Source organism: Grammomys surdaster, unplaced genomic scaffold, assembly GCF_004785775.1.
Source record: "Grammomys surdaster isolate TR1022 unplaced genomic scaffold, NIH_TR_1.0 231, whole genome shotgun sequence".
Classification (NCBI taxonomy): domain Eukaryota; kingdom Metazoa; phylum Chordata; class Mammalia; order Rodentia; family Muridae; genus Grammomys; species Grammomys surdaster.
Genome location: NW_021604676.1, coordinates 2,631,868 through 2,659,702, shown reverse-complemented (window position 1 = coordinate 2,659,702; position 27,835 = coordinate 2,631,868). Strand labels below are relative to the sequence as shown.

General features: G+C 37.1%; 1 protein-coding gene across 1 annotated transcript in view; it reads right to left on the bottom strand.

Annotated features, from left to right (window-relative positions):
* The window catches only part of Bmp5 (bone morphogenetic protein 5), a 140,701-nt gene that overhangs the window by 84,576 nt on the left and 28,290 nt on the right, over nucleotides 1–27,835 (bottom strand). The gene's annotated exons all lie outside the window — the stretch shown is intronic.

Genomic DNA, 27,835 nt, shown 5'->3' with positions numbered 1-27,835 from the left:
GACTGCAATGTATACCACAAGAAAGATCACTTCTGAAGTGACTTCCCCAGATGAGAACTGTTTGTTTGTTTGTTTGTTTGTTTGTTTGTTGTATGAAATCTCTTTCCTCTATTCTAAGGCTCTTTCATGGATGATTGCTCTGGTGAAGTGTAACATCTCCTGAGCTCTGTCCTCAGAGTGAAGTGAGAACCCAGTTCGCCCCTTTTAACTACCTTTATACCACATGAATAAAAAGATAGAGCTCTCCTCAGAATAGTAAAAAATTCTGAAGGATTTAGAACAATACATTTCAAATACATTGTAACATGATTTGACCTGGTGTTCTGGCAGTTTCTTTCTAGTGATTACCACAGCGTTCCTAATGAGATAATTACATAAAAGATTCATTTAGGGACATCCACTGTTACTTAATAGCTTAGTTTCACTGGTTTTTGAATTTTCAAAATCTTGATTACTTAAGGAATAATATGAGATAGTGTTATGAAAAAACTACTGTAATACACAATATCCAAGGCATTTTATAATGACCGTTAACAGTAATTTTAATGTTTTACAATGACTTGCTTCATTCCTAAAATTTTATTACAAAAAGGTTAAAAACATACATACACACATACATGCATACATACATACATACATACATACATGCATACATTCAAGTGCTAGACTTATAAATTTAAAAAATTGTGTTAGGGTACAAAAACCTCTTTGGATTAGTTGACATGATTCCGATACTATTGTAAGTATTAAGGATTTGGGGATCAGCTGGACAGTGGTGGCACATGCCTTTAATCCCAGCACTTGGGAGGCAGAGGCAGGCGGATTTCTGAGTTCGAGGCCAGCCTGGTCTACAGAGTGAGTTCCAGGACAGCCAGGGCTATACAGAGAAACTCTGTCTTGAAAAAAAAAAGAATTTGGGGATCAAAACTAGAGAAAGGTTTACAGTTGGTGGAAGGAGATCATGACTATCCAGTTATGACACTGAGGAACTGAAGCATCGAAATGTTTGTGCTCCAAAGCTAGATGCGAGCCACTTCCGAAACGAGTCATAACTAAGACACATAGCACTCCTTCTCTTCGTTATCCAAAAGAATCTTGTGTTTATTTTCCACCAAATTAGGTGATTTAGGAATTGAAGGGGCCTCTGCCTACCTGCAGCTCGGGCACTTGATTAAATTCCGAAAATAAGACGACGAGACTTAGAGCCACTCCTGTGCCCCGGAGCTTGCCTGAATGATGACTTTTGGCTATATAACTCGCACTAGTGCTACTTAACATTTAGTGAAGTGTGTTCTCTTAAAATATCATTATCTTACTCCTAACAAAGACCTGTGTTCAGAGGAAACAGGAGCGCTTCTCTAGATGAGGCAAATGAGGCTATTTTAGAAGGTTGTTTAGATTCGTACTTCCTGCCAGCGATTGTATAGACAGGGCGTTTCCCCACCTTCCTTCTGTCTACCCACTCCTGCCTGAGAACATGGCAGGTGTAATGGCAGAAAACGCCAGCTAACTGGGTGGCTAATCACTGAAAGTGCATTTCTGAATTTGACACAATTTTTGTTTTGAGAGAACTAAATTAAGCTAGCTGTATTATTATTTTCTTGTATATAGTTTAAATCAATGGATGGTGATACTGTACCTTGACAGTAGTTAGGTAGCGTTCATCTGGCATAAACTAATAACATTCTGCTGTGTGAAACCTCAACTCAGCTGATTTTCCTCGTTTTGAACATGGAGCAAACAAAGAGTACCATGAAACTCGTTTCCTCTGTGGTTACTAAATGCCAGGACCAACCTGATGCTTCATCGCATACACTATTATTTTTTTCTGTTTTATTAATATGGGAATAAAGTCTTAAATTAACAACTCTAAAGAATTTTGTAAAAGGAAGATTTGATTCAGCCTCATATGCTAACTAAACTGGAAGTCAACTGATATAAAATGCTTAAAGTTGCTACCTGTCCCAGTTTATCTAAATATTTATTGCTTTGCTATAGAAAGATAATCTATTTATCTAAGTAACCCCCTCCCAGACCCTATGTAAGTAGTTATATATATGATGATAAGCACCCATGAGACATTCACAAGTATGTTTACTCCATTCTACAAAGAGGCAATATCTAGTATTCTAAATTATAACAATCATTAATCAAATTTTATTAAAATTTAGGTCAAAACTCATACCATAATCCTAGATATGAAAGCTGATATGTGACCATCAAAGAATCCATTCTTAAGTATGCATTTCCAAACTGCAGATAATTTGTACGCATGTTAAATAAGCCATCTACTGTTCTAGAGTCTAGTCTGTTTATCCCTCTAGAAGACAAACATTCAGAGGATAATAAAATTTGTAGTAAGTATACCACACAGAATCAAGTTGCATGTAAATGTTTCTATCTTCACTGATCAGAACAGCAATAGAAATTCCAGGAGACAATGAAGCTAGTGATGGAAGAAGACCTATATATATGGACTTCAACACCAAATGATGCCCCTCAACAGGATAATTTAGGTTCCTGCAAAGAGTAATTCTAGAAAGGTAGCAAATATTAATACCTTTAAATTGAAAAGAAGAAATTGACTAATGACAACTAGGTAGTAACAAGCATCTGCCTTCCAAACATCACTCTACATCTTTCAGAAATCCAAGTAAAGACATCCAGCACTGCACATGTGTTGGATTTTCATTTTGTTGGATAATTTTATTTTGAATTGTAACTGCTTTCAATTTTAAAATAATGCATAACTCTCCAGCTGGATTTCTCCGTACTTCTAATTTCTTCATGAGATCCCTTTGAAAAATCGAAATCCCCAAAGTAGTTTTTTTAAAACAGAAGTATACATACAGTTAATATTCTCAAATGTAAGCCTCTTAAAGGCAAAGTCTTACCTCTTCATGTTGTGAAAATTCAGTAAATATTAAGCATTTTGATGGATTACAATGCACTGTATGTTAAATGGTTTGAAAAACTTGAAAAAGAAAAAGTAAGCAAGAGCAAATATTAGAAATTCTCATTCTGTTATTAGCTTTTATATTTGTACTACACTAAATGTTTTCTTTCATCTGCTCCTTCCTGTGCTTGTTGAATCAACTAAATGCAAAGTGTTGTCTCGACCATTCATCCTATCATTTTTAATAAAATCAAGTTTCACTGGAACAAAAAGATCAAATCACTATAAAATCCATAATCCTGTTTTGCTGAGGAAAAGTGTTTTCATCTATATAATCCCCTCCAAAGCTCAGGAAATATTAAAGAAGGTGTGGAAAGAATGTAAGATCACAACAATGACAGAAGGGGAGGGGAAAAAGAAGGGAAGGGCTAGGACACACATGACTTCTGCCATGTGCTTCTGTTGGTGCTGAGGGTTAGCAGAAGCAGAGGCAACTAAGGAAGAACACACTTCCAAGGAGACATCAAGCAGGAGCTTGGAGGAAGTTTGGAATCTCAAAGGCCCAGTTCATAAAATATTGGAACTTTTATAGGTCATTTGCATAGATATCTAAGCATATTCTATCTCTTACATATTGGCCTCTTGACTAGGGTTCCAGCCTTCTTTGCCAATAAGTACCTACCATAGGCCAGTTTTGAACACTATGCCTTTCTGGACCTTATTCTCTGCCTTATACTCTTCTGTCTAAATTCTAGCTTCCAAGACTTTACTGGATTGACAGTAACCACATTAAGGAACACAGACATTTTCCTAGCTCCTCCAGGATACCAGTGAATTGCAAGAATTAAATCACTGTGTGTTTTGTCTTCTTCAAGTCACTACAGAATAAAACTATGAATGCTGTGAGGATGTTTCACTCTTAAACACACAAAGATACACACAAAACTGGGCACTTTAACACCCTGTTCACGGCACCCTACCACTCCCTGAGGATTTATACAGCAAATGTAGGTTGATGACAAGAGAAATAGTTCCTTCACTGGAGAGATACCTACAATCCTGTAAACAAACTCTAACCTATAAGCTCCTTGCTCCTATAAACAACCTCAATTCCCTGATGAAACTCATTCGACCATTAGGTGAGTGGGAGAAAGAAAAAAAGACAAGAAAAGGGCTGGAGAGATGGCTATGTGGTTTACAGTGTTTGGGGGTTTTGTGGAGTTCAGTTCATACAACCATGTTGGGTAGTTCACAATTGTCTGTAACTTCAGCTACAGGGCATCAAGCCCTTCAGAGGTTTCTTCTGGCCTCAGAAAACACTACTTCCATACACAAACTCTCTCTCTCTCTCTCTCACACACACACACACACACACACATATATATGTATACATATACATATATATATATTGTAACTTTAGGTATATATGTGATATATATGTATTTTATACATATAAGTATAAAAATAAAATAAAGCTTTTATTAAAAGGCATAATATTATATAGAAAGACGTGAATGTCAGGAGGAAGGTGATGATCAGTCAGAGTTGGAGACGCACTCAGAAGGGAAATGGGGTAAAGATGACTGATCATGTATGTCATGTACATGTAATAAAATGCGATACTGAAATCCGTTATTATGTTTAATTAATATATGACAATAAAAGCATAAAAACTCTTAATTAATGACAATATGCATAAAACATAACCATCAGTGGATTTAACTCATTGAAGCCAAACTCAGATTTGTCAAAGTGAGTTCAAGAACTCATAATACAACATCATGCTCTAGTGGAGACCATTTCATTCCCCAAACTTATACATATTGTTTATTTTGTATGAAGCAAAGTTGGAACTACTAGGGGAAAATATAACTACATCTGAAGCCCATTGTATCACTGTATTGAAATACAACTCCATTTAAAGCCCATTGTACCAGTCAGCTCCCCTATGATCATTTTATTGGAAAAGAGCACTGAGCCCTTATAAATGATTGTATCTGATGATATATGTCAAAATTTAGCAGGCAGCATTTGTCTAGCAGTCACATATTGGCTCTACTTTGTGACACATTTGTCTCCTCTTACCTACCATTTGTGTCACAGACATGTTTCAAATTGGAAAAAAGACCCTGGTACGGTGTATGACTGAGCATTCTGTGTGTTCCAATGGACAAGGCTATGTAGACAATTGTACACGGTGGCATGACGAATTACTAATAAATCCATCAACATAGAATTATTTATTTGAGCTCATGATGGTCAATGGATCTTTTAAAAATTCTAATGATTTGATTTAATGAGCACACACACACAAATCTATCAAAAATGTGATAAAACATAACCTGTCAAATCAGAATCATACACATAAGTCAGAATCAGAATTATTCAGCTTCTAGCTTTTATATATGCTCCAGACACTTTTATCTACATGAAATTCCAGACCTCAAATCTTGGAAATGCAACAGAAAGCTTAACTACATTAGTACATCAACATACATAATTCCTTATTATATCTGGCTCTAAAGCCAAACATTTAAACGTGATGATATAAAAGTGTATAGAGGTAAAATACAAATCAATAGATTCATACTCCATGATAAAATGAGCTTATAGTACAAGACTGCTTTAAATTATTTTTTACACTTATTTATTTTATTGTATGTGTATGAATGTTTTATGTGCATGTGTTCATATGTATCATGTACATGCCTGGTGCCAGCAGAGGACAAAAGAAAGGACTGGATCTCCTGGAATTAAAGTTATGGGTGATTGTGAGCCATCGTGTGTAAGAACCAAACCCAGTCTTGTAAGAGCAATTAGTTTTCTTAATTACTGAGCCATCTTTACAAATCTCACTGCTGCTACCACTCTTTTGAGACAGGGCTCACTGTGTAGACCAGGTTGACCTCAGCTCAGAGCTCTCCCTGGCCTCTGCCTCTTAAGTGCTAGGATTAAGGTTCAGACCATACTGTAGCTTAAAACTGTAAATTGTCAGAATTCTGAAATAAATACAAAGGTGCTTCTCCTCAAAACACACATGCCAAAGACATTTATTGTTGAGATAAATGTATTCTCAAAACAGGTATCTTGCCTAATGATTTCAACACTAATGAAACTGGAAAAAAAAATGTGCCATGCTCTAAATATTCCTATGTCTTTAATAACTGATGACTGAAGGTGATTGATTGGCAAGAGATAACAGTTTATTAATAATGTATCTGAAGTTTTAGAAAAATGCATCCTTGAACAGTCTGTCTTAATCTCATACTCATGAGCTACACCTGAGAAGACAGAAAAATCATGGATAGCTGTAAGACCCAGACAACACTCTTCAAGAGGATGGCCAGATGTTGTAAGTATTGAGGAGAAAGTGTAAAGCTGCTATGTGAACGCTAACCTGTATGACTTTTCAGAATCTCTTCCTTGGTCCACTGAGAAGTATAAACTGGGCCCTGTAAAGACCTGTGTGTTAGTGAATGAATGAATCATTTATCTGAATGGACAATCATTCCAGAGGTGAGGCAAACTTCAGATTATAGAGCCCTTGAAGCTTCTTAGCACCACTGTGGTGTGTGACTCCAAGTATTAATTGTCTCCTTAAATGTTGCAAAGCACACTCTCAGTTGGTATTCATATTTCCTAATGTTTATATTCTTAAATGCTCATGACTACATGTACCCTTGGGCTCTTCTACATACACCCATAAATGCCTAGACTATAAGCTTTGGCTCATTCCCAGCCTAGCTTGTAACTTATAACCAATCCAACTTCCTTTGAGTCCAGGGCAAATCTCCCACCTCTGACTATCTCCCAGAATTCCAATCTCTCTACAGGAACTCCCACCTTCTACTTCCTGTCCTTTGCTAATAGGCCATTAGCTTTTTATTGATTCCACAGAATGCACAAGAGATAATCCCTACAAATTTAGATAAATTTGAAAATTTACATTTAATTTTGAAAAGTCACATTTAATTAATGGTCTAATATTTATGTAATAATTTGCTTTAAAACTGTTAACAATTTAGAAGCACAAGTGGTTAATCTTAAGAAAGAAAAGGGTTGGCAGTGGCTGTGCTCCATGGTAATTTAGAATACTTTAATGATAGGCTATAAACATCTATTATTGTCTCAATAATTAATCATAAACAATGAAAGCAATAAATAAACTGGTGATTGGTTTAGTAAAATGAATATGATTCAAATTTTGCTTCTTCTCTCTGTGTGAACCAACAAGGTAGCATCTTCATTTTCTTCCCGTAATTTAGGTAAAATATGAACTTCCTCAATACTAAAATGTTAGTTAATTACAAAACAAAGAATAGTCTCTAGGTCTTACAATTCCTTATTTGATATTCTTTGCATCAAGCCTCCTAAAGTTTTTGTGTTATTGTTTGCTTAGTTTTTGAGTTTTTGACGTGACTACCCAGAAACTTGTGATCTTCCTGCACAAGGCTCCTGAGTACAGGAATTATATATGAAAGCCATCCCTTTCTGTCCATACAGTTACATCTAATTATGATGACAAATTCTGACTCCTAAAATTTTCCAAGGCCAACACTTCTACATGCTCACATCATATTTATCACCCTTCTCCTTCTATGCATTTAGCCTTTTCCTCCTCTTTGCATCAATTCCCATGTCACAGCAAAATCCTGGAAACATTTTTATGTGAACAAAGTTGGGTTTATTGACTTTTTTAAATATATGTAATGGGTAGATGATGTAGGAACAGGAATATTAGAAGGAACTCATGGTTGTATGACAAATGACTTGGGACAAGATTCCAGAATGTTGTTTGGTTGGTTTTGTTGGTGCTGTCTGGGCAATATAAACAAGGCTGTCCTCAAGTTCATGAAGATTCTGGCTTAGCCTCCTGAAGCTGACACTACATATGTAAGTGACTTGGCTCAATTCAATTACTAATTCCCTTCTAGAAGAACAGGTGATTTTACCATTTGATGTGGTAATTAGAGAGACACAATAAAGCTACAGTTGGTAAGGAAACAATATTAAGTACTATAATCTACAATGGGATGTGATGCATAGTCATTTTGAGATATGGTCAGAGCTCTCATCCTTAATCTGTGCTTAGATATAGTTATAAAGTGGTCTTGTTCTTCTCTTCCTTTCTCATTATCACAGAGGACTTTTGCCCACTGCTATTGTTCCATGGTTCTATTTTCACTCAACTGAACTATGCCAGTGCCTCCCAGCAAGTCCCATCTGAGCTGACAGATTCAGGTTAAGTCCTGACCCCATTCCACTACTTCCTCTTTCTCATGCTCCTCACTCATCTTGCTTATCCTAAAATAGCTATTGTGTGCAATGTATGTATTCAGTTATAATCACTCCTGACATGTTCTAAACCAAATCTTAATAGTTAAGGAGACAGGAGAATCAGAAAAGAGCCCAGAATGATCAAGAAGAATGGTCTTTTCTCTCCCACTACCCTACACCACAGAGCTACAACTGGGAGCCTGGGGCGCTCAGGACCCATCAGCGACACAAGCCCCACCCCTCCAGAATACCAGCCCCTCTCCACCCCTCAAATGGTCCTTTTGGCTGGGGCAGACACCTAGCTGCTCTGCTCTCATGAAGACACCTTATCCTGAGCCATCCTAGAGGAACCACTGCACTCAGAGCAGAGAAGGAACCACTGCACACAGACCAGCAGAATTTCAGGATCCCAAAGGTGGCCTGAGTCCCAGCAGTTCTTCCACTCAGGAACTCAGGATCACAGAGATATCTGGACTCCAAGGAGTTCTAGCACAAGCAAGATAACTGGAAAGACAGGCTCTAGTCAGAGACAGTGAGATAGTGAGTGCAGGTAGCACTAGAGTTAACCAGATGGCGAAAGGCAAATGCAAGAACATAAGCAACAGAAACCAAAGTTATTTGTCATCATCAGAACTCAGTTCTCCCACCATAGCAAGCCCTGGACACCACATCACACTGTAAAAGCAGGGTGCAGAATTAAAGTCACTTCTTATGATGATGATAGAGGACTTTAAGAGGGACATAGATAACTCCCTTAAAGAAGTACAGGAGAACACAGGTTAAACAGGTAGAAGCCCTTAAAGAGGAAACACAAAAATCCCTTAAAGAATTGGAAGAAAACACAACCAAACAGGTGAAGGAATTAAACAAAACAATCCAGGATCTAAAAATGGAAGTAGAAACAATAAAGAAATCTCAAATGGAGACTACCCTGGAGATAGAGAACCTAGGAAAGAAATGAATAGTCGTAGACACAAGCATCACCAACAGAATACAAGAGATAAAAGAAAGAATTTCTTACCCTGGAGATAGAAAACCTAGGAAAGAAATGAGGAGTCATAGACGCAAGCATCACCAACAGAATACAAGAGATAGAAGAGAGAATCTCATGTGCAGAAGATACCATGGAAAACATTGACACGACTGTCAAAGAAACTACAAAATGCAAAATGTTCCTAACCCAAAACATCCAGGAAATCCGGGACACAATGAGAAGTCCAAACCTATGGATAATAGATATAGATGAGAGTGAAGACTTCCAACTTAAAGGGTCAGTAAACATTGTCAACAAAATTATAGACGAAAATTTCCCTAACATAAAGAAAGAGATGTCTATGAACATACAAGAAGCCTACAGAATTCCAAATAGACTAGACTAGAAAATAAATTCATCCTGTCACATAATAATCAAAACATCAAACACACAAAACAAAGAAAAAATATCAAAAGCAGCAAGAGAAAAAAGGTCAAGTAACATATAAAGGCAGACCTATAAGAATTACACCAGACTTCTTGCCAGAGACTATAAAAGCCAGAAAATCCTGGACTGATACCATACAGACCCTAAGAGAATACAAATGACAGCCCAGACTACTACACCCAGCAAAACTCTCAATTACCATAGATGGAGAAATCAAAATATTCCATGGCAAAACAAAACCAAATTTACACAATATCTTCCTACAAATCCAATACTACAAAGGATAATAGATGGAAAATTTTAACACAAGGAGGGAAACTACAACCTAGAAAGGGCAAGAGAGTAATCTTCAAACAATCCCAAAAGAAGATAGCCTCACAAACATAATTCCACCTCTAATAACAAAAATAACAGGAAGAAAAAATCATTTTTCCTCTCATAGCATCTCTGTTAATATATCTTAACATCTATGAACTCAATTCCTCAATAAAAAGAAGTAGACTGTCAGACAGGATACATAAACAGGCCCCAGAACTTTGCTGCATACAGAAAAAACACCTCAGTGACAAAGACAGACACTATCTCAGAGTAAAAGGATGGAAATCAATTTTCCAAGCAAATAGTTCCAAGAAACAAGATGGAGTAGCCATTCTAATATCAAATAAAATTGACTTTCGACCAAAAGTAATAAAAAAAGATAAGAAAGGACACTCCATACTTATCAAAAGAAAAATCTAAAGGAAAAAACTCAATGAAATGAACTCTCAATTCTGAATATCTATGTGCCAAATGCAAGAGTGTCCACATACATAAAAGAAACTTTACTAAAATTCAAAGCACACATTGCACCTTACACAATAATAGCAGGGGATTTCAACCCCCCACTCTCAGCAATGGACAGAACATGGAAACAGAAACCAAACAGAGACACAATGAAATTAACAGAAGTTATGAACCAAATGGATTTAACAGATATCTATAGAACATTTCATCCTAAAGCAAAAGAATATACCTTTTTCTTAGGACCTCATGGTACCTTCTCCAAAACAGACCATATAATTGGTCACAAAACAGGCCTCAACAGATACAAAAAGATTGAAATAATCCCTTGCATCCTATCAGATCACCATGGACTAAGGCTGATCTTCAATAATGACAAAAATATTGGAAAGCTCACATACACAGGGAAACCGAACAAAGCTCTACTCAATGATGACGTGGTCAAGGAAGAAATAAAGAAAGAAATTAAAGACTTTTTAGAATTTAATGAAAATGAGGACACATCATACTAAAACTTGTGGGACTCCATGAAAACAGTGCTAAGAGAAAAACTCATAGCTCTAATGCCTACAAAAGGAAACAAGAGAGAGCATACACTAACAACTTGACAGCACACCTGAAAGCTCTAGAACAAAAAGAAGCAAATACACCCAGGAGGAGTAGACAGCAGGAAGTAATCAAACTCAGGGCTGAAATCAACCAAGTAGAAACAAAAAGAATTATACAAAATATCAACAAAACCAGGAGCTGGTTCTTTGAGAAAATCAACAAGATAGATAAACCATTAGCCAGATTAACCGGAGGGCACAGAGACAGTATTGAGATTAATAAAAACAGAATTGAACAGGGAGACATAAAAACAGAAACTGAAGAAATTCAAAAAATCATCAGATCCTACTACAAAAGCCTATACTCAACAAAACTGTAAAATCTGGATGAAATGGACAACTTCCTAGACAGATACCAGGTACCAAAGTTAAATCAGGAGCAGATAAACCATCTAAACAGTCCCATAACCCCTACGAAAGAGCAGCAGTCATTAAAAGCCTCCCCACCAACAAAAGCCCAGGACCAGATGGTTTTAGTGTCGAATTCTATCAGACCTTCAAGGAAGACCTAATACCAATTCTCTTCAAACTATCCCTCAAAATAGAAACAGAAAGAATACTACCCAGTTCATTCTATGAAGCCACAATCACGCTCATACTTAAACCTCACAAAGACTCAACAAAGAAAGAGAACTTCAGACCAATCTCCCTTATGAATATCAATGCAAAAATAGTTAATAAAATTCTAGCAAACCGAATCCAAGAACACATCAAAATGATCATCCATCATGATCAAGTAGGCTTTATCCCAGGAAGGCAGGGATAGTTCAATATACGGAAATCCATCAACATAATACACTATATAAACAAACTAAAAGAAAAAACCACGTGATCATCTCACTAGATGCTGAGAAAACATTTGACAAAATTCAACATCCCTTCATGATAAAAGTCTTGGAAAGATTAGGAATTCAAGGCCCATACCTAAACATAGTAAAAGCAATATACAGCAAACCAGTAGCCAACATCAAACTAAATGGAGAGAAACTTGAAGCATTCCCACTAAAATCAGGGACTAGACAAGGCTGTCCACTCTCACCCTACCTATTCAATATAGTACTGGAAGTCCTAGCCAGAGCAATTAGGCAACAAAAGGAAGTAAAAGGGATACAAATAGGAAAGGAAGAAGTCAAAATATCACTGTTTGCAGATGATATAATAGTATACTTAAGTGACCCCAGAACTTCCACCAGAGAACTCCTAAACCTGATAAACAACTTCAGCAAAATGGCTGGATATAAAATCAACTCAAACAAATCAGTAGCCTTGCTCTACATGAAAGATAAACAGGCTGAAAAAGAAATTAGGGAAATGACACTCTTCACAATAGTCGCAAATAATATGAAATACCTTGGTGTGGGTCTAACCAAGCAAGTGAAAGACCTGTATGACAACAACTTCAAGTCTCTGAAGAAAGAAATCAAAGAAGATCTCAGAAAATGGGAAGATCTCCCATGCTCGTGGATTGGCATGATTAATATAGTAAAAATGGCCATCTTGCCAAAAGCAATCTACAGATTCAATGCAATCCCCATTAAAATACCAACTCAATTCTTCACAGAGTTAGAAAGAGAAATTCTCAAATTCATTTGGAATAACAAAAAACCCAGGATAGCAAAAACTATTCTCAACAATAAAAGAATTTCTGGGTGAATCACCATCCCTGACCTCAAGCTGTACTACAGGGCAATAGCGATTTAAAAAAAAAAACAAAACTGCATGGTATTGGTACAGAGACAAGCAGGAAGATCAATGGAATAGAAGATCCAGAAATGAACCCACACTCCTATGGTCTCTTGATCTTTGACAAAGGAGCTATAACAGTCCAGTGGAAAAAGGACAGCATTTTCAACAAATGGTGCTGGTTTAACTGGAGGTCAGCACGTAGAAGATTGGAAATCAATCCATTCTTATCTTCTTGTACAAAGCTCAAGGCCAAGTGGATAAAGAACCTTCACATAAAACCAGATACACTGAAACTAATAGAAGAAAAAGTGGGCAAGACCCTTGAATACCTAGTCACAGGGGAAAAGTTCCTGAACAGAACACCAATGGCTTATGCTCTAAGATCAAGAATTGACAAATGGGACTTCATAAAATTGCAAAGTTTCTGTAAGGCAAAGGACACTGTCAGTAGGACAAAATGGCAACCAACAGATTGGGAAAAGATCTTTACAATCCTACATCCGATAGAGGGCTAATATACAATATATGCAAAGAACTCAAGAAATTAGACTCCAGACAACCAAATAACCCTATTAAAAAATGGAGTACATAGCTAAACAAAGAATTCTCAACTGAAGAAACTCAAATGGCCAAAAAGCACCTAAAGAAATGTTCAATATCCTTAGTCATCAGGGAGACGCAAATCAAAACAACACTGAGATCCCACCTCACACCAGTCAGAATGGCTAAGATCAAAAACTCAGGTGATAGCAGATGCTAGAGAGGATGTGGAGAAAGAGGAACACTCCTCCATTGTTGGTGGGATTGCAAGCTGGTACAACCACTTTGGAAATCAGTCTGACAGTTCCTCAGAAAATTGGTCATAGCATTACCTGAGGACCCAGCTATATCACTCCTGGGCATATACTCAGAACATGCTCCAATATAAAACAAGGACATATGTTCCACTATGTTCATAGCAGCCTTATTTATAATAGCCGGAAGCTGGAAAGAACCCAGATGTCCTTCAACAAAGGAATGGATACAGAAAATGTGATACATTTACACAATGGAATATTACTCAGCTATTAAAAACAATGAATTCCAGAAATTCTTAGGTAAGTGGATGGAACTAGAAAATATCATCCTGAGTGAGATAACCCAATCACAAAAAAACACACATGGTATTCACTCACTGATAATTCGATATTAGCCCAAAAGCTGGCAATATCCAAGATACAACTCACAGACCACATGAAGCTCATGAAGAAGGAAGACCAAAGTGTGAGTGCTTTGGCCCTTCTTAGAAGGGATAACAAAATTCTGATAAGAGCAAATATGGAGATAAACCATGTGACAGAAACTGAAGGAGGGGCCGTCCAGAGACTGCTCCACCTGGGTATCCATCCCTTGTGCAGTCACCAAAGGTAGACGCTGATGTGGATGCCAGGAAGTGCATGCTGACAAGAGCCTGATATAGCTGTATCCTTAGAGATCTGCCAGAGCCTGACATATACAGAGGCGGATGCTCATAGCTAACCGTTGAACTGATTCTGGAGTTCCTAATGGAGGAATGAAAGAGAAGACTGAAGGAGCTGAAAGCGTTTGCAGCCCCATGAGGAGAGCAACAGTACCAACCAACCAGGGCTCTCAGGGTCTAAACCACCAGTCTGGGAGCACGTAGGGAGGGACCCATGGCTCCAGTTGTATATGTAGGGAAGGATGACAGTGTCAGACATAGGTGAGTGAGGAAGTCCTTGGTCCAGTGAAGGCTGGACGACCCAGTGTCGGAGAAATAGTGGGTGGGGGTGGGAGTAGGAAGGTGGGTTGGGGCATATCCTAATAGCAGCAGGAGGAGGGGCAATAGGATAGGGATTTCCTGGGGTGGGGGGAAGGAGATTATATCTGAAATGTAAATAAACTATCCAATAAAATTTTTTTAAAGCATGGTCTTTTCAAAGTGTTGTCATAAAGATAACATGCTACTTTTTCATATATAGTAGAAAGAAATGGGAAGATAGAGATAGAAGAGGAAGAGAGGGAAGAGAAAGAAGGGAGGAAGGGATGGAGGGAGGAAGAAAGGGATGGAAGGGGGAAGGAAATGATGGAGGGAGAGAGGAAAGAGGGAGGGAGAAAGGGGTGGAGGGAGAGAGAGAAGGATGGAGGGCGAGTTCTCACAAAAAAAAACCTCTTTCTTCTTGCATTATGTTGTTTGCTTTATACTTATCATGTGTATAAAATGCTTAAGAGACTTATATGTATTCTCTACATTTCTACTATCTTGATATGTTTCTTAATTTACACCAATAGTAAATGGTCAATAAAAGTTAACTATCCGAATCTTGGTTTCTTTATGTAGAATAAAGTTTTGTTGACTAAGAAAAATAACAATGTGGCTGTGTTTCTTTTTAATTTTGTTATTGTACCGTTAAAGAAATTTCAGACTAGAATTCTATGCTAGTAGACATAAAGCAATAATATTTACTAGGCACCCTCTCTCAATACTTCATGGTTACAAGGGGGCCTACAGAGTGTTGTCCAGAAATATCAGTCCACTGAAACTTACTAACTCCCTAAAGGATACTCATTTTACGATTTTTAAATGTAGTCTACTGTATGAAAAATATTTTCCTCTTATATTGTGAACATTTTATAAAGATAATTGTTAATTAGAGATTAAAGACAAATATTCATATTTATGGATTAAATACTCATATCAATACTAATATTAAAATTAATGTTGAATAATAAAAAATTGACTTTATTAGCAAATTTTATATGATAAAATGATTTCCTGATAATAAATGACTATATTTACTCTAAGCAGAGGACTGTGGTGTCAATATGTAAAAACTATTTGAGAACAGCACAAAGGCACAGCTTTCTCATAGGCACCTTTTAATAAATGTTTATAGAGTTTAGTTCTCATAGTCTCTCTGATGGAAAAACTGGATCCTTTCATAAATTGCCTGGCTCTTGAGATCATCAATATGGTTCCACTGAATTTCACAGAATGACCTTGAGAAGTTTTAAAATACAACATTCCAATTTTTTTGGATATTTTATTTATTTACAATACAGATCTCATCACCTTTCTCCATTTCCCCTCCAAAGAACCCCCATCCTATCCCCCTCCTTCTTTTTGCTTTTGTACCATTTTAATTACATGCACATATTAAGGTCAGTTCTAGGTTGAGGATCTAGCAATAAAATAGACACAAATAGTCAAGGAACAAGCAAGACAATAAGCACAAATAAAGAAAAAAATAAGGCATTAAACCCAGTTACCTGAACACTCCCGTGATCACTGTTTCTAAGAGCTTTTATAGATGACCAAAGTATCTGAGCCTACTTCCCTGTCCTAGTCTAAAGTCATTTTCATGTCTAAAGCCTAATATTTAGAGTCCTGCCTGAAATTACTTCTTTGCTACTTCTTTGTCACAACATTCCATTTTTAACCAACCAAAACTGACATGGCTTATAGCAAAGTCTTTCAGAACAAAAAATGCTGCTTTACATCTCGAAAATAGTAGGATAGGAGTTTATCCATAGTGAATGTTTGTGATTGTCTGACAAACACAGATAAAAGGTTCAGTGAGTTTTCCCCTAAAACCACTCTGTGGTTTCTCTAATAATCTGATCGTAAAGACAGAGTGGGAGCATCGTATGGGTGAGTGATGGAGAAGTATCTGACTTAGTATTCATGCTTGGTTACAAGGGTCATGAGTCACAAGACCCAGTAGGGACCGTGCTACTGTGACAAGTTAGCCGTAAAATTCCGTTCTCCCAGACAGTCCTTTCTCAGTCCTGAACTCCACTCTTGCTTCCTCTGCTTACAGCTGAGAGATGAGGTGCTAGTCATCTCACACATAATGTGCAAGTGAAGCTGTGCACTGCGACTCTGTCAGTGCTTAGGCTTTGCACACTTGTGTCTATAATAGACTTTCCACACGGCACTTTTACTATATAAAGTACTTACTTAGGAAAAAAAATAGGAACATTCTACTCACACCTCATGGAAAGAATCCTTGAAAAAACAAATAGTTAACAAGGCTATTAGATGTGTTCATAATCTCTCTATAGGGGATAAAGGAAGTAAGTGTAAGACAGTTTCTATAGCTAAAGAGTACAGTTTTTTGGTTGTTTTTTTTTAGGTAAGCAAACAAACAAATGCCATTCTCAAATTCACTGCTTCAACAGTTAAATATGTCTGATAACACTCATGAAGTTTACTCAAGCTCAACTTACAATTCAGGCTGATATTTCTTTAAAGTATACTCTTGTGTTTTCAGTGAAGTCGGCACAGAGAAATGTGACTATTCTCACTGACATCCAAAGTTCACGGCATAACATCCCTGTCATGGGAAAGATATTCTAAAGAGATTTATGTGTATCCTACTTTTGGATAGTGTATAAGTAAACCAAAGGATCTCAAAGAATGAAAATTCCCCTCAGTATACCATTGCTGTGGGAGAGAGTGAATGGATCCCTGGTGTAAGCTAGAAGAAGAACTAGCTAGCCTTAGAGGAAAAGATTTTATAGTTATGATACTTACATGTTTGTCTTGTGTCTCATCTTCTCTATAAAACTGTTAAACTTCTGCAACAGTGGTTCTCAACCCATGGGTCACAACCCCTTTGGGGGGGTCATATATTAGATAGCCTGCATATCAGATATTTACATTACAACTCATAACAGTAGCAAAATTAGTTACAAAGTAGCAACAAAGTAATTTTACTGCTGGGGATCAGTAGAACATGAGAAACTGTATTAAAAGGGTTGCAGTGTTTGGAAGGTTGATTACCACTGGTCTACGGAAAAGACAGAAAAACTAGGTTTCCCTCTTCTGGGCTTGGCCAAACTGAAAATAAATCCAGTTTTCTTATCCATTTATTTCCAATTTTCTTTCAGGAAACTATAGGCTTATCAATCTGAGTGTCTTATTGAACTTAAGTGGCAATAAAGACCAAATGACTTGTTTGTATGCATTCTAAAATAAGGAAAAAAACTGTAGGAGTGAGGGCTGGGGAGACAGCTCAGCAGACAAGATGACTCACAACCATCTGTAGTAACTCCAGGTCCTGGGGCTCTGACACCTCCTCAGGCTTCTGTGGGCACCAGCCGCATATATGGTTGCTCATACATGCAAGAAAAAAATACTTACACATGTAAAATTAAATTAAACAATCCACAAGATATGTACACTGTAAGAGGATATTAGGAATGAATGCCTTCAAATGTAGGAGTACCCACTTATTACTTCTGTTTAGGCAAACGTCACTAGTGGATGCAGCTGGTAGTACATACGTGCCCTAACTCATACCCCGGAGACTGTAAAGCTGCACAGCACTTCTGACAGCCCCACTTGTATACCTTCAGCTCCTACTTCAACCCTTGACTCACAGTGACTGTTCTATGCACGTGTGTGGTCTGGAATTGAGATATCCTTTCATGTAACAGTGGTGAATTCAGACAGAGCTTTTCAATCACCTTCGCTAAATTCAACTGGTTCATGCCTCAGAAAATAGCATTATTCCAAATATATTCATCCCCTTCCCCTTTCTTTTTGGGGAAATTTTCAAATAAACAATGATAGCTTAGATAGAATCCGTGTGTGTGTGTGTGTGTGTGTGTGTGTGTATGTATATGTATTCAGTTTAACACTATGGTGTTACTTAATAATAAATTCTAACCTGGTAGAATCATTATGATTCCTTATGATTTTATTACATTTGGATAGAAAGAAAAGCTAATTGAAAGAATGTGTTTCTTTTATGTTAGAATAATTAATAAAATTCTAAATAATTTGCAGAATAGTTTATAGATGATAAGATATTTTGAAAATAATCTATGCCTTATGCTCTCATCAACTGTCCTTTATATACATATAAAACACCTGTTAATTTTTTCATGGTATATGCATGATATATTCAAATTTTTCATGATTATACCTTTTAAACTTCCTTTTAAATTATCAAAAAGTTTGTTTATTAAAAATGTGGGATTTTTCTCAAACAGCTCTAAATGGGATGTCTCTATCAAATCCTTCCCCTTAGAGCTCAGGAAACCACATGAAGAGAAGGCAGAAGAGTATGGGAGCAAGAGAGAACAGAGGAAACCAGAACAAGGCCCTCAGTATCAAGAGGGCAAAGCTCATATGAACTCACAGAGACTGAAACAAGAAGCACAGAGCCTACATGGGTCTTCACCAGACCCTCTGCATATGTATTACAGCTTTCTGCCTAGTGTTTTTATGGAACTCCTGAGTGTATGAACAACTGGGTTCTGATTCATATGCCTGCTCTTGGGGCTCTTTTCCTTTTGTCGGTTGCCTTGTCCAGCCTCGATATGATGATTTTTGTTTTATCTTATTATATTTTATTTTGTCATATTTGGTTGCTTTCTCTTAAAGGCCTGCCTGTTCTTTTTCAATCAGAGACAGAAGGTAACGGATCCGGAGGAGATAGAAGGTGGGTGGAGAACAGGGGGACTATGATTGGTATATAATATATAAGAAAACAATCTATTTTCAATAAAAAGGGGGAAATAAAAGTAAAATGCCAAAAACGTACAGTTTTGTGACTTACTTGGTTAACTATTTCCACTTGTATTAAGTTGAGAGTGAGCATTTATTGTTTCAGTCCTTATATTTAAAAATGGGAGCTGGGGTACATAATATGTGACACAGGTGACAGCTCCTCATAGCACATTTTTTAAAAATTATGAGTGAGATGAATCACTGCATCAATATTAAAAGATATCTCTCTAATTTGAGACCAACTTCAGAACAGTTTAGTAAAAATACACCAGGTGTCAGAATCAGAAAGAAAAAAACAAAACAAAAAAACCCATGCATTTGCCTTACATCTTTTTTTTCAGTTTATTTTTAATTGGATATTTTCTTTATTTACATTTCAAATGTTCTTATCAAATGAAATTACACTGTAAAGAGGGCCAAGGGAGCCTCACTGGCTGATCTGGTTACACATTCCCAGGCACTCCTATGCTGGGATTTAAGGTTAACCAGAAAATACAAAGTTCATCTGTGCCTGGTCTCCCTATATATTCAAACTTAATAACTTCTTGAATTTCTGATCCAACTCCATATTATCAGAAAATACATTTTCTGACACTGTCATTGTTGGAGTTACACATATTCCTTATGTTATTTAATATTAATCCAACTATTGTATATGTATTATTACAGACACTTGAGTTCAGTAGCAGAATTGATGAGTATATTTCATGTGTTAAGAAAGCCTGTTGTATCCATACCACAAATAAGGAAATGAGAGTAGGAGATGAAGGAAGAGGGGGAGAGGGAAGAGATGGAAAGAGGGAGGGAGGGGGGAGGGAGGGAAGGAGGGAGAAAGGGAGGGAGGGAGGGAGAAAGGGAGGGAGGATGGGAGAAAGGGAGGGAGGGAGGGAGGGAAGGAGGGAGGGAGGGAGAAAGGGAGGGAGGGAAAGAGGGAGGGAGGGAGGGGAGGAAGTGTAGAGGAGGAAAGGGAAGGGCTGGAGGGACAGGAGAGGAGATGAAGGGTAGAAAGGAGGGCAAGAGGGAGGGAGAGAGGGCAAAATTAATCTCTTGGAAGTAAAGAAGAATATAATGACTATCAAATGCAGTTAGAAACACAGAAAATTTTCAGTAAAAGAAATAAAACAGAGCGGATCTAAATGGGGAAGGAAACGGGGGAGAACTGAGAGGAATTGAGGGAGGTAGAAGCGTATTGAGATCACATTGTATGAGGAAAAAAAACCTCTGTTGCATAAAAGGGGAAAGAAATAGTCACAAAAGAAGAAAATGGGAAAGGGTGATTAAATGACAGGGGAAATGGGGTTCCAAATTCACCCAGATAGTAATGTCTCTGCAATGAATAATGGGGAAGAAGATAAAAAGAAAATAATTCAAATTATTGATTTGAAAGAATTAATTTCATACATAAATATGTCCATTGCATGCTTATCCTACAGGACACACAGTTTGAAAATTTAGGAGCCCGGAGGCAAACAAAAGATTCCACAAGCTTCTAGAAATCAAAATGAAAGACAAATGCATTGGCAGGGATAAAAAGATCAAAATGCTTTTATACTAAAATTGGATATTCAACCATATTGCCAAATATTACATAAGATGAAAGTGCATCCTTACATGAATATATAAAAATCACAAAACTTTTTCGATAATTTCCTGGCAAATTAGCTTCACCAGAACCAGAGAGCAAACCAGCGGTAGATGCTGTAACATTTTCCCTTGTTGGAAACCCATGCTCAATCATGGGATCTCAATGAAGCATGTTTATTGAGATAACCAAAAACATTCAGAGAATTATAAAAATATTAAAAACAGCTATAAAAATCATAAGTGACATTCATGAGATATTATGCAAAACACTTATAATGTCGTCTTACACAATATATTTAATGGGTGAAAGAGAATCTCATTTTTAGAAATACTTTTCACAGTTTTATGGAAGCCAAGACCCTGTCTCAAACTTTGATCAAATTCAGAACAAAGAAAAAGTAATGCCTAAAAGTTCCTTATGAACTTAAAGACAATTGGATGTTGTGGATAGAACAAATGGCCAGGGTGAGTGAGTGGACAGAATCTCTTTGATTTCCAGTGTGCCTGTGAAAAGCTTAGCAGTGTAAAGCTAGCACATCTTCCACTCTGCACATCAACTTGAGAATAACTCAAATGCCAAATAATTAGATAATTTAATTCATGTTGACTGACCACCTATTGTGTGTAGAGTGTTCACACTGAAGCTGGGAGAGAACAGCATGTATTGTCAAGAATTCAATCTATAGACACTATTTTTGGTCTACATACTAAACCACATTGTTTAGGGCTCATGGGAGACATGCTTCTATTTTTCCATCTCTCTCTCTCTCTGTGTCTGAGGCTTGGATTCTGTCCAGTTTCCACCAGCCCATTTTTTCCTTTCTAGAATGCCAATTATAGCTTTTATTTTGTTCAGAGGGAAAGCAACAGATAAAGGAAATTTGCAACACTTGAAAATCCCATCAATGGCAAGGGACTAAGAAAGGAATTTTCTGTCAGAAACACTTTAGAAGAAGGAGTTACAAACACTTTTCAATTTGGGTATAAAGCTGGAGCAGGAGATGAAGTTAAGCAGCCCTACTTTAGAGCTTTGAAAAAAGAGGCATATAATCAATACCACCATGGGTATGTTTTCAATATGTTTTGATTTGGCATAATGAAGTATTGACTTTCTTCTTTCTTAAATATCAAATGAAATTATGACAATATAAATGTATATCTAAGCATGAGTTGCATGACTTAACTTCTCCAAATAAAGCAATATAAATTAGCAAGTCAGTGAAGTGAAAATACATAAAGAATTAAAACATCCGAAAAATGAACAAATAATTTAATCGTAGGTAGTATCCACCAAAAGTTCAAAAAAATACCATGCCATAAATTAAAGGCTGCAAATTCATTGTTTTAATAAAGACTCTATTTTTAAAAAATCAACTGGCACAGTTCAGAATAATCTCAAAAGCCACAGTTACCTCATTTTTACAAAGCAGAGTTTGCTCTGAGTACTAAGAGTGACCCAAACAGCATTGCATCAATTTTAAATGTTTATTGCTTACTTATGTGTGTGCAAATATTTTTAAGAACAAAGGTCTACTTAAAAAGTAAAATCTAATGAAGAAAAATTTTCTCCATCACTCTAGAGAAACTTACTTGGAAGTAAACCCTGTCGATCATCCAGCAGCAATCTTAGGATTTGATAGAGTTATGTGACAGGATCAGTAGCAAGAACATCATCTTTGATTACTGACTTTGTAAATTGCCAGTTGACAGTTTCTAGGCTGAGAAGCACTTAACACCTGACCTTCATCAAATATACATTAATAAAAATAAATGTAAAGTAGATTTCATTGACAAACTGCCCAGTGTACGGTGAAAACTCTCCCAGCCGCTAGATAAAGTCTTGAGTTTCTTAAAGTTTTAAAATAGCATTTATGCCTTCATAAAGCACAACTAATTAAGCAAGAAAGACAGAAGCATGGAAGGGCTTGACTTTACTCAAAATCATCTGTCTTTTAATGCTATTTCATTAAATATTGTTTTAAACACTTCTGGGAGTATTTCTCAGATCTGGAGCCTTTCCAAGTCATTTATATCTTTTGAAACATCCTTTTGGTCCCATTATTACCCTAGGGAAACTTCTCTAAAATCACAGTGTCATGGGGTGCCTAAGTCACATCCACAATAAAATCCATATCTCTTCTCATTGTGGTTGTGTTTTATAATTTCACCAAATCTCAAGAAAAAAAAAACTTTAACAAAAAGTATGTAAATCAACATAAAATATATTTGAACAATATATTTTAAATAATTGATTATATTCTTGTGGTGGTTTGAATATGCTTGGCCTAGGGAGTGGCACTACTTGAAGGTGTGGCCTTGTTGGAGTAGGTGTGACTTTATTGGAGTAGGTGTGTCACTGTGGGCATAGACTTTAAAACCCTCATCCTAGCTGCCTGGAAGCCAGTCTTCTCCTAGGGGCCTTCAGATGTAGAACTCTCAGCTACTCCTGCACCATGCCTGCTTGTTCGTTGCCATCCTCCTGCCTTGATGATAATGGACTGAACCTCTGAATTCATAAGCCAGCCCCAATTAAACATTCCTTAGAAGAGATGCCTTGGTTATGGTGTCTGTACACAGGGGTATAACCCTAACTAAGACAATTCTTCACCTCAGTTAAACTGTGGTTGTGATGGACTATTTAAGCAGAGAAAACTCGAAAGAGTAGAAAAACAACCCAACAGAAGCTTTTGTTCATATGATTCACACAAAAAAAGGAAAAGCAACAAACACTCCAAACTCAACCACCTACATACATATGGACACACAGGCAGGCTCCCTTGGTATAGCCAAGCTGCAAGTCTGCTTTGCCTTACGGTGAGGCACTTCCAGATGCTAGGAGACACCTACATTTAAGTAAGACACACATAAAGTGCATGCTGGCGCATTTATCTACGCCAAAGTTTGTTACTTTCAGGATTGTAGAAAGAACTGAGGAATATATTGCTCAAATTCATATACTTAAGCTTTTTTATTGGATATTTTCTTTATTTACATTTCAAATGTTATCCCTTTTCCTAGTCCCTCCTGAAATCCCCACCTCATCATCCCTCCCCCTGCTTCTATCAGGGTGCTCACCCACCCACCCACCCACCCCCACCTACCCACCCTTGAATTCCCCTACATTGGGGCATCAAGCCTTCACAGGACCAAGGGTCTCTTCCCCCACTGATGCCCGTAAAGGCCATCCTCTGCTGCATAAAGCTTTTTAATAGGGCTTTTTCTTAATGAGGCAAATGACTTGGAGAAGGTCAAGATCTGAAAAATACTCTCAGACGTGTTTAAATCAATACTTAATGAAATAGCATCTAAAGACAGATGGTTTGGGGTAAAATCAAGCCTGTTAATCATAAGATTTGATGAATTTGAACAAATGACAACAATCACAATAGGGAAACAGCAGTGAAGACAGAATCTGACTCTGTTCAGCAGGGTTTGGAAATGTAGTCCTGTTCATACACTCAAGCCTATTGATTCTTTCTTGATGGCTCTTACTCAGTTTCATTTCGTGAATACATTAAACACATCAAAGTTGTATAAACCCATTGCTAGACCTGTACTCATATCAAACTGGAAGCTCAGGAAAATTAACCTATGTAAATGTTGCCTTTATTGCCTCAGATGCTGATAAGATGAGAGTTGTACCCAAGAAGTATCAATACAAGACTTGGACTGAGCCCAGAGTGTTTTCTTTCTCTGTTCTATCACTAGGCCTAGGGCTGGAAGCTTCTAGCCTCCACACAATCTAATCTACCCAGGTGAGTGATTCAATCCAGCTTCTCTTAGCTTCTGACTGAATGGCTCTGCTTGGCATCATACTAATTTTGGCAATATGTTCTACTCTTCTGGCTCCTTCTCTTTCTCTGGTTCTTTCTGTCTTCATCTGCATCTAGCTTGTTCTCTCTGTAACCAGTCTCTGCAAAACTGCCTTGGTAAAAACTGTCATACATACACACTCACACACACACACACACACACATACACACACACTAAACTACATACCTTTCTCTCTTGATGCTCTTAAGTAGCCTTTCTTTGCTGTGCTGTTCTCATGAGAGTTGTATGTATTGTAGTTGTATCTCTGATTCATTCTGTCAAATCTTTCTCTGATTCATCACTTTGCCCCTCAATTAGGCATCACTTTCAAACATGGCTGCTTCCTTCTACAAACTACCCTTACCTTCATTTTATGAATTAAAGATATATACTAAGGATGTGTCTGCATTCTGTCCAAATCACATAGGCCTAGAAGGTCTTAGGATGTGATCACTTTCCACAGCAGTCATATTGCTAGATTAAAATTCCTCTACAAATCTTTGATACACATTCTAGTTGAAATCTTTTTTGTAAGCATAGCCCATTTGTATCTCTTGAATTATGCCTGAGTTGAATGAATTTCTACTAGGTACATATTTAATTTGGAGGGAAGGTACTAAACAGTGTTCCAAAACCAGTAAAATCATAGTATAGTCCTGCTAACAATCAGCAAGAGTTCCAGTCATGGAACTAACATTGATGCTGTCATTCTGGTTAAAATTTGCTATTCTAATCTATATAATTATAATTTGCACTCCCCCTGCATTGAATATTGAATACTTTCTCCTATTTTTGTCAATCATGTGGCTTTTGAAGTAACAGTTCCATTCTTATTTCTATAATTGTTGGACATGCTTATAGAATTAACATAGTTTTTGCTTTTACTTTTATTTCTTTATGTGTGCATGCATTTGTATTAATGAGTGTTTGCAGATGTGTTGTGTGTGGAGGTCAAATGTCAACCTCTATTGTCTTCCTCAATTGCTCTCTGCCTTTTTGATTTTGAGAAAGGATCCCTTGCTTAACCTGGAGTTCAACTATTCTGCTATTCTGTCTGGCCAGCTGGTCTCTGCCTCCCTAGTGTGGGGTTGGAAGTAAATGCTGCTGCTCTTGGCTCGTTACAAAGGTGCTGGAGATGAAACTCAGTGCCCCATCCATGTGTAGCAAACATTTAACCAATTAAGCCATCTCCCCAACCTCCTACTTACTTACTTAATGGTAACTTAGGTTTGAAATTTTTCATTTTAATCAAATCCAATTATTTATTTTTAAAAAGGTTATTCCGCTCTGAGTCCTGAAGACAATTTTGTGGTTTTGTTTACTAGGCATAATGGTCTGAGCATTCCATTTAGTACTATAGTCTGTCTCCAACATACACACACAGTAGAGGGTGTTGAAAAGCATTTTTTTCTCTGTGTTTTGTCCAGCTGTGCCACCATCATTTGTTGAGAAGAGCTTCTTTGACACATGCAAGTTTCTTTCCTCCTTGAACTAATGCTGTTCTATCAGGGGACTCTCATTGATACATTTCTTTTTTCATTTCTTTTTGTTTCTGTACACTCTTGATCATTGTGACTTTTATTCTGAAAATAGATAAGAAAATTCTAGCTTTTTCAAGGCTATTTTGAAGCTTCTAGATTGCTCACATTTGCATAGGCCATATAAAAGCCATTCATCAATTTACATCTCTTTAAAACCTTTTAATATTTGGATTCTGATATTGGATCTACAAGTCAACTCGAGGAAGTTTGCTATCTTAAGAGCCTTGGGCTCTCTAAGTCCTAACATTGATATACGGATTCCGTTGTTCACATCTTTGTTTTTATTATTCTTTATAATTTTTACAGTACAACTTTTATTCTTCCTTGCATTGATTTTATTGACCTTCTTTGAAGACTTTGTATATATATTATCCAAAGATAAACCTGTATTACTTCCATTTTAATCATTATGCCTTTTATTTCTTTTGATTCATTTTCTGGCTTGGATTACTAGTGCAATACTGAGTTGACAGTCACCATACTTGGCTTCATTTTATCTCTCATTTCAATATCTTCTTGCTTAATCTTCTGTTATAATGTATCTGTGGATTGTATGTAGACATTCTTGTGATACTAATATGTTTATTAAATATACTAAAATTTTAAATTTATTGCTTTTACTTCTCTCTCTCTCTCTCTCTCTCTCTCTCTCTCTCTCTTTCTCTCTCTCTCTGGGTGTGTGTGTGTGTGTGTGTGTGTGTGTGTGTGTGTGTGTGTGAGTGTGTGTGTGTGTGTGTGTGTGATGAGTAAAGGTTCCATGAAGACCAGAGTATTGAATCACTTGGAGCTAGAGTTACAAGATGTTGTGAGCAGCCTGACAGAGATGCTTCAACTGTATTCTCTGTAAGAATGATATGCTCTCTTAACCACTGGACCAGCTTTCTATCCCCAACATTCTCAAGAATCTTATCTGTGCCTAAAGTTACAGTTCATATTTCCTTATTTAAAGAATCTTAGTTTTCACTCGTACAAAGTAAATGTGTTTATTCTAAGCATATTATAGTATTGAAATGCTGGTTTGACTTAATTCATTATTTTAGAGATTCGATTCATTTGTCATCTGTTTTTCACCTCGTGAGACAAGAAATCTGCCATCTCTCAAATCATTCTTTTACTGGGTGTAGTGTATCTGTTTTCCTCTGGCTGCTTTCAATAATCTTTACCAGTGGTTTTTCACAGTTTAGGGTTGATGCAGTGAGGTATGGCATCATTGAGTTAATTTCTATTGATTTGGTTATGACTATGCCACATTTTTCTTCATTTAGTTAGACATCGTGAGAGAGTCTGTATGTTCCCATTCTTTAAAGGATGTCGAAGTTTGTTCTAGTTGAGAATTAAAAGCCTGATTTATCTCAATTACCTCAGAAATTTTTTATTATTATAATTTCTTAGGATGAATTTACTGAAGCTCATTAGTTCTAGGATATGATCCTATATTAGTCATTCCTTCTCCTAAAGACACTGCCTCTCTGGTGGTCTGGGTTCTCTCTGGTGGTCTGGGTTCTCTCTGATGGTCTGGGTTCTCTCCTCTGGTGGTCTGGGTTCTCTCTGGTGGTCTGGGTTCTCTCTGCTGGTCTGGGTTCTCTCCTCTGGTGGTCTGGGTTCTCTCCTCTGGTGGTCTGAGTTCTATTCTCTCTGGTGGTCTGGGTTCTCTCTGGTGGTCTGCGTTCTCTCTGGTGGTCTGGGTTCTCTCTGGTGGTCTGGGTTCTCTCT